The sequence below is a fragment of the Orycteropus afer genome, unplaced genomic scaffold (genome assembly GCF_000298275.1).
Source record: "Orycteropus afer afer isolate SDZICR_OR568_19922 unplaced genomic scaffold, OryAfe1.0 scaffold00065, whole genome shotgun sequence".
Taxonomy (NCBI): Eukaryota; Metazoa; Chordata; class Mammalia; order Tubulidentata; family Orycteropodidae; genus Orycteropus; species Orycteropus afer.
Genome location: NW_006921652.1, coordinates 672637 through 680999, shown reverse-complemented (window position 1 = coordinate 680999; position 8363 = coordinate 672637).

Genomic DNA, 8363 nt, shown 5'->3' with positions numbered 1-8363 from the left:
ATGCCAATGGAAGCAGCAGTCAGGACATTAGACGACGTGTAGCATTGGAAAAGTCAACCTTGAAGGAACTGTTTCAAGTGCTGAGGAGCAAGGATGTCTCCTTGGGGACTAAGGTGCACCTGACACAAGCCATATTTCCTCTCGCCTCATATGCATGTGAGAGCTGGACAATGGATAAGGAAGACCGAAGAACAGTTGATGCTTTTGAGTTGTGGAGCTGGTGAAGAATGCTGAAAGTACCATGGACTGCTAAAAGAACTAACAGATCTGTCCTTGGAGGAAGTGCAGCTGAGATGCTCCTTGGAAGTGACAATGGCCAGACTTCGTCTCACCTATTTTGATCATGTTGTCATAAGGGACCATTCCCTGACAAAGGATGTCATCCTTGGTAAGGTAGGGGGTCGATGAAAGAGGGGGAGGCCTTCAATGAGATGGATTGACACTGGCTGCGTTGATGGGCTCAAGTATAGCAGGGATCGTGGAGCTGGAGTGGGATCAGGCAGTGTTTCGTTCTGCTGTGCATGGGGTCACTATGAGTTGGAGACGACTCGACGGCGCCTAACAACAACAACAACTGTCCCTTCAAGAGCAAGTTTCAGAGTCTCTTCTGACATGTAATTTGGTCTTTTCTTCCTTTCCCATCTTTTTAATGACCTTTTGCTTTCTTCATGGATGATGTTCTTGATGTCATCCCACAATTTGTCTGGTTTTTGGTCATTGGTATTCAATGCATCAAATCTATTTTTCAGATGGTCTCTGTGGTAGTTAAGGTTGTTGTCAACTTGGCTGGCCCTGGTTGAGTGCCTGGGCAGCTGGGTGTATTTATTCCCCATTATGAGATTGGCAATCAATTCCATGGTAAATCTATTGGAGCAGCTGAGTAGCTGCTTTAGGGATGTGGTCTGCTTCCAATGTATAAAAAGCAGCTTTGAGGAAGGTCTCCAGCTTTTGGGCATGCATGTAGCCAAGTTGCTTTTCAGCAGCTCCTGCCATGCACTGCCGATCTTGGGACTTTTTTTGGACTTGAATTAGTGGCCTGCCATGTGGTTTTGTGATATCAGGACTATGCCCTTTCACTTGTTGACATTGGGTTTGTCACCCTCAGCAGCCAGCTGCTGCCTGAGTGAAGAAAGGCTCTACTTCAGTGGGCTGGGAGCAATAGGCAGAGCTGAAGCCCAAGGTCAAGGCACTTTGAACTCAGACTTCTAGTCTCCAAAAATTGTAAGAATAAATTCCTGTTTGTTAAAGCTATCCCATTTGTGGCATTTTAGAGCAGCACAGAGGTAACCAAAACAGTCTCTAAATTCAGGAGTGATATAGTCAAGCTCATATTTTGTCTCTCATGGACTTGTTTAATTGTCTTCAGCTTCAACTTGAACTTACATATGAGCAGTTGATGATCTATTCCACAGTTGGCTCCTGGCCTTGTTTTGGCTGAAGATAATTGAGCTTCTTCATCACCTCTTGCAACAGATGTAGTGAATCTGATTCCTGTGTACTCCATCTAGTGAAGTCCACGTGTGTAGACACTGTTTGTGTTGTTGAAAAAAAGTATTTGCAATGTGTAAGTCATTCATCTTGCAAAATTCCATCATGCGACCTCCAGCTTTATTTCTGTCACCAAGGCCGTATTTTCCAACTACTGGTGATTCTTCTTTGTTTCTAATTTTTGCATTCCAATCACCAGTGATAATCAACATACCTTGAATGCATGTTTGGTCAATTTCAGACAGAAGAAGTTGGTAAAAATCTTCAATTTTCTCATCTTTGGCTTTGGTGGTGGTCACCTAAATTTGACTAATAGTAGTATTAACTGGTTTTCCTTGTAGGCATGTAGATATTATCCTATCACTGACAACATTATACTTCAGGATAGATCTTTAAACATTCTTTGTGACAATGAATGCCACACTATTCCTCTTCAATTTGTCATTCCTGGCATAGTAGATCATATGGTTGTCTGATTCAAAATGGCCAAAACTAGTCCATTTTATCTCACTAATGCCTAGGATATTGATCTTTATGCATTACATGTCATTTTTGACAACTTCCAATTTTCCTAGATTCATAATTTTTACATTCCATGTTCTGATTATTAATGGATGTTTCCAGCTGTTTCTTCCCATTTTGAGTTGTGCCACATCAGCAAGTGGAGGTCTTGAAAGGTTTACTCCATCCACATCATTAAGGTCAGCTCTACTTTGAGGAGGCATCTCTTCTCCATTCATATTTTGAGTGCCTTCCAACGTGAGGAGCTCATCTTCTGACACTATATCCAACAATGTTTTGTGGCTATTCATAAAGTTTTCCAGTAATATATCAGACATTGTTTCTTTGCTATTTAAAAGGTTTCCACTGGCCAATTCTTTTAGAGGTGGATGGCTCCTTCCTTCTTCTGAGTGTGTCTTAGTCTGGAAGCTCTGCTGAAACTGTTCACCATGGGTGAGCCTGCTGGTATTTGAAACCAGTGGCATAGCCTCCAGCCTCACAGCAACATGTAAGCCACCACAGTATGACAAACTGACAGACAAGTAGAGGGATTCCACCATGGAGGTGGTTATGATCTCATAATTATAATATATCCAGCTGCCAAACCCCTCAAAACCATGGCCCAGCCAAGTTGACACACAGCTTTAACTACCACAGTCCTTATATCGAAAGAAAAAAAAACCCAAAAACCCAGACTCATTGCCATTGAGATGATTCCAATGCATAGAGACCCCTTTTGGGTTTCCAAGGTGGTAAATCTTTATGGAAAGAGATTGTCTAGACTTCCTTCCATGGAGCGGATGGTGGGTCACCCTTTTGGTTAGCATCAAATGCCTTAGGCACTTCACCACTAGAGCTCCTTATAGCAGTCTTGAAATGTAAGTATTGCTATATCATTTTTAATAAATGATGAAACTTAAGCTCGTAAATTTTAGTAAAAATTCAAGTTCACATTTCTTTAATAGTAAAACGTTATTGGTCAAAACTTTTTTAATGGTCAAACCTTTGTTTGCTTCCAAAGTGTTGTCTCCTACTCAATTATAAACCACAATGATGAGAAACATACTTTTCTGTTGATCCAGAGGTTTGAATAATCTCTTTAGAGGTCTCATATTCTGATTTCAATGCACTTGGGAAATGGAATTAGTAATCAGAAAATTGGTATGTGAATGTAGAATCTGAATAAAAAGTATTGAGGAACCAGTCCATGCAGAGAGATCCAGAGATTTCTGCCTGCTCACTTATCACTAAGGAGCCCTAGTGGTGCAGTAGTTAAGCACTTCGCTACTAACCCAGAGGTTAGCAGTTCAAGTCCACCAACCGCTCCATGGGAGAAATATGTGGCAGTCTGCTTCTGTAAAGAATTACAGCGTTTAAAACACTATGGAGCAGTTCTGCTCTGTCCTGCAGGGTCCCTATGAGTTGTGATTGAGTTGATGGCATTGAGTTGTTGTTTTTTTTTCCCTCCAATTTTTACCTATCACTAGTAAGGCTCTGACCCAGTTGTCATTATTTAGTTAACAAATGTGTATAACCAGTCACTGTCTAGTCGATTGCAACTCGTGGTGACCCATATGTGCACAATATAACTCCATAGGGTTTTCAGAGCTCTGACCTTTGTAAACAGACTGCCAGGCCCTTTCTTCTGGAGTGCCTGTGGGTGGGTTCAAAATGCCCCATTTGCACTACTCAGGGATTCCTAAATTATATATAAAATATGTTGCCACTGAGTCAATTTAAACTCAGAGTGGTGCTATAGGACATGGTATAATTGCCCCATATGGTTTCTAGCTGCAAGATGTGGCAGTCTGCTTCATAAAGATTACAGCCTTGAAATTCTAAGGGGCAGTTCTACCCTGTGCTATAGGGTAGTGCTTGAATAATTTCTTTTTGAAAGATCAGCACAAGGCAGCTCCCTACGAGTCAGGGATTAAAGATGTCCCAAGTGTCCAACTTTTCCAAATTGCTGTACCACTCCATCATCTCTGACATCAACTCCTCTTCTCCTCAGTACTCTCCCTCCTATCTTAGGGGTCTGTATTTCATTGTAACATCTCACATAACTCACAAACTGTGAAAGAAATGGCTCACATGGTAGTGGAGGCTAGCAAGTACCAAATCCATGGGTCAGGTGTTGTTCTGGAGGATTCTTCTAAGTCACATGATTGTAGGTCAGAAGACTGGCTGCTGTCTCAAGCCCCAAGAACTAGAGGTGAGATGATTATGAACCAGATGCAGGTCCAGAGCAGGAGAGTGAACTTTGCCAGAGCTTTCATACATACATACACACACACACACACACACACACATATATTCATATATATATGGAGCTCTGGTGGCATGGTACCTAAGGCATTTGACTGCTAACCAGAAAGTTGGTGATTCCATGGAAGGAAGATGGGGCAGTCTACTTCTGTAAAGATTTACCACGTCAGAAACACAAAGGAGGTTGCTATGAGTGGACATAGACTCTATCACTGTGAGTTTTATATATATGTATATTCCCTCAAGGAAACTAAGGGTGGTGACTTGAGTCACACCCTCTAGTAAGAGAGGACTTAAGATATATCCCACCCTAATCGTGCCTTATTAACACAGCAGATAACTCATTCCATAATTATCATAACCACAGACATAACAGCTAGGGTTTATAATATATCACAAAATGGAGGACTGTGGCTAGAAGGACCATATGAAGCAATTCACTGCACTACAGGTTGCTATGAGTCAGAATTGACTCGAAAGCAATGGGTAATCTTTACAGAAGCATATTGTCACATCTTTCTTCCAGAGCTCCTTCCAGATGTGTATAGATGTTCTGGTTACCTAGTGCTGCTCTGACAAGAATATGCCACAAATGGGATGGCTTGAACAAACAGGAGTTTATTCTTTTACAGTTCGGAGGCTTTAAGTCCGAGTTCAAAGTGCTAGGCTCTAGGGGCTGGGTGAAAGCCCCTCAACCTTAGGCTTCAGCTCTGCCTCCTGCTCCTGGCCCACTGAAGCTAGAGGCTTTTCTTCACTCAGACAGCTGCTGGCTGCGGAGACTGACAAGCCCAAAGTCAGCAAGTAAAAACGCACAGTCCTGATGTTACCAAACCATGTCAGGCCATTAATTCAAGTCCATTGAAAGTCTCAAGGTCAGCAGAGCATGACAGGCTGCTGAACAACGACACGGCTACATGCAGGGTTCAAGCCTGCCATAAGTTAGAGACTATTCCTAAATAGTCTATTCCCAAATAGACTTCTCTTTATATACAGCAAGCAGACCACATCCCTAAGGCACCTACTTAGCGGCTCACAGTAGATTCCACCATGGAGTTGATTACCAGTCTCATCATGGGGAATACTACGTCCAGCTGCCCAGCCACTCAGACACACAAACTTAACTACCACAGTAGAGAACCCATTATAAGCCAGGTGCCATTCTAAAACCTGGACATGCTACCTGTCTTAATGAAGCTTACATTTTAGTTGCTAGAGACAAATACTAAGCAAGCAAATTTAAAAATACGATAATTTCAGATAACGAGAAGCATTAAAAGGAAAATAATATAGAGCAATGTGGTAGAAAGTGCCTTGGGATGGGGGACACCACTCAGGATGCAACATATAACCTGACCCAGTAGGATTAGATTCAGCTGTAAGTGACAGAAAACCTTTCTCTGCCAAATAAATGAGGTCTGTAGGTAAGCATTCTAGGGCCGAATGGCACTCCACAGTAACAGGGACCTATCCTTCCCTGTCTTGTTGCTTCACCTCATTATGCAGTCTCCATATCATGGTGAGTGATGGTTGTTTGTGCTCCAGCTATCATTTCTACATTTTAGCCAGTAGAAAGGGAAGGGGTTGGAGGTGTAGAGATTGTCGATAAGGATAAGCTTCTTCTATTTAGGGACCTTTTCTGGAAGTTGCATGTACTATTTCTAGTTCTATCCCACTGGCTAGAACTCAGCCAGCCATATGTAGCTGTATGAGAGGCTGGAAAGTATAGTCTGTTCTCAATGTCTATGTGCTGAGCTAAAAATTAAGGAGCTCTGGAGGTATATTGGGCAAGGCATTTGACTGCTAACCAGAAGGTCAAGGGTTCAAATTCGCCAGCTGCTTTGCAGGAAGATGAGGCAATCTACTTCTGTAAAGATTTATAGCCTCAGGAGCCCAGTAGGAGTTGCTATGAGTTGGAATGCACTGGATGGCCGAGGGTGGTTTAGTGGTTAAAGCATTTGGCTGCTACCAAAAGATTGGGGGTTTGAACCCCCAGCTGCTCTGCAGAAGAAAGATGAGGCAGTCTGCTTCTGTAACGATTTCCAGCTTTGGAAACCCAATGAGTCAGAATCAACTTGATGGCAGTGAGTTTGGTGAGTTTTCAAGCTAAAAATTGGGTATTCTATTTCCAGGGAAGGAGAGAATGAGATAATGGAAAATAAGTAGAGACTGTTTGCCTTAAAATGATCAGAAGGACCCAGCTATGTGAATATCTGGGGGGAAGTCGAAGAGAACTGCAAGAACAAAGTCCCTAAAGGGAAGTGGGGTGGGAGGGGAAGAGCTCAGCTGTTTGTTCAAGGAATGGAGGTGGCCAATGTGACTGGAACATAGTGAAAAAGGGGAAGAGTGGTAAATGTAGACCACAGTAAGGAGAGTAGACTTTATTCCAATAGCTGTGGCATGCCTTTGGAAGGTTTTGAGCAGGGGAGAGATATAATCTGATTCATATTTTAAAACTGGACTTGGATTAATGGTAAGGACATCTGGTTAAGCATGACACATTTTTTCTACTCTCTAATTCCACTAAAAAGACAGCAAGGTTTGCTTTTTTTTTTTTTTTTTTTCCTTTTTCCAAAACATAAAATCCATGATTAGACAAAAATGTGTTGCTATGAATTGAATTGTATTCCCTCAAAATATGTGCCAACTTGGCTAGGCCATGATTTTCAGTGGTTTGGCAGTTATGTAGTGTTGTAATTGGGCAGTTATGTAATGATGTAATCATCCCTTATGATGTGATCTGATGTGATAAGTCAATCAATTGTAAGATTAGGGTGGGATGCAACACCCTTACTCAGGTCACAGCCCTGATCTGATATAAGAGGAGTTTCCCTGGGATGTGGCTTGTATCACATTTTATCTTGTAAGCAAAAAGAGGAGAGAAGTGAGCAGAGATCAGAGGGACCTCAGCACCTCCAAGAAAGGAGAGCCTGGAGCAGAGCCTGTCCTTTGGACTTAGGGTCCCTGCACTGAGAACCTCCTAAACCCAGGGATAGATTGATGCCAAAGCATGTGGAAATCTCCAAGAAATATTGGTTCCACAGATGTTGAAAGGAGACAAAGACCTTCCCTCAGAGGCAACACAGAGAGAAAGTCTTCCCCAGGAGCTGACACCCTGAATTCGGACTTCTAGCCTTCTGAATTGTGAGAAAATAAATTTCTGTTTGTTAAAGCATCCACTTGTGATATTTCTGTTATTGCAGCACTAGATAACTAAGATGTGCAAAAAGAGGATATTTAACAAATGTTTATAAGTGGAAAAGCAGATGGAAGAATAATGGTTAACTAAGTAAATCTTCAGAAGGAAGTTTGGGCACTCTACTTCCGTAGTGATACTGCCTCGGAAACCCAAGGAGGGGTCGCTATGAGTCGGGGCCGACTTGACAGCACATAACAACAAGAAGAAGCAAATCTTAGAATGCTAAAAACTAAATGCCTGGAGTGAGGGATAAGGTGGGGGAACTAAGCGTATTTATGAGACTGAATCTCAAAAAGGAATTGATCAAAAATATATTAAAACTCAGTTGGATTCTTAAGTATCCTACTTTAGCCCTTCTAGTCAGATGATACTGCTGGCAGCTCTGTAATGGGATAGAATGGTTTTCCCAGGCAAGTGTATGTCAAAGGGATTCTGCTCTTGGGGATAGGCACAGCTGAAAATGGGAGTCTTACTGAAAATAGGATAAGACACTCGATCTCCTTCCAATGGGGTTGCCAATAAGCTGTAACAGTTTTCCATCTCTACCCCACTCCATGCCCGACCTCACTCACCTTTCTCTCTTAGCAGGGGAAAGGGAGACTAGCCAGATATAAGACCTACAGACACTGACAGCAGGGGAGCCTCTTCATAGCTAAGCCCCTGACAGATCACACTACAGACATAGCTTCCTATCCAATTTTTGTACTGTTGCAGTCTTAAATATCATTAACAGCCTGAGATCCTTAGACACTTAGGGAAAATCACTAACATGTAAGACAAAGACCAAAACAGGGATGGTGAGAGGAGCAGCAGGAAAAAAAAAAAATTAAGTCACTATAATTAATATTCTCATATCCTTATATGGGTAAGAAAATTATAAATAGGATAGAAAAAATTTTCTTTTAGATTTTAA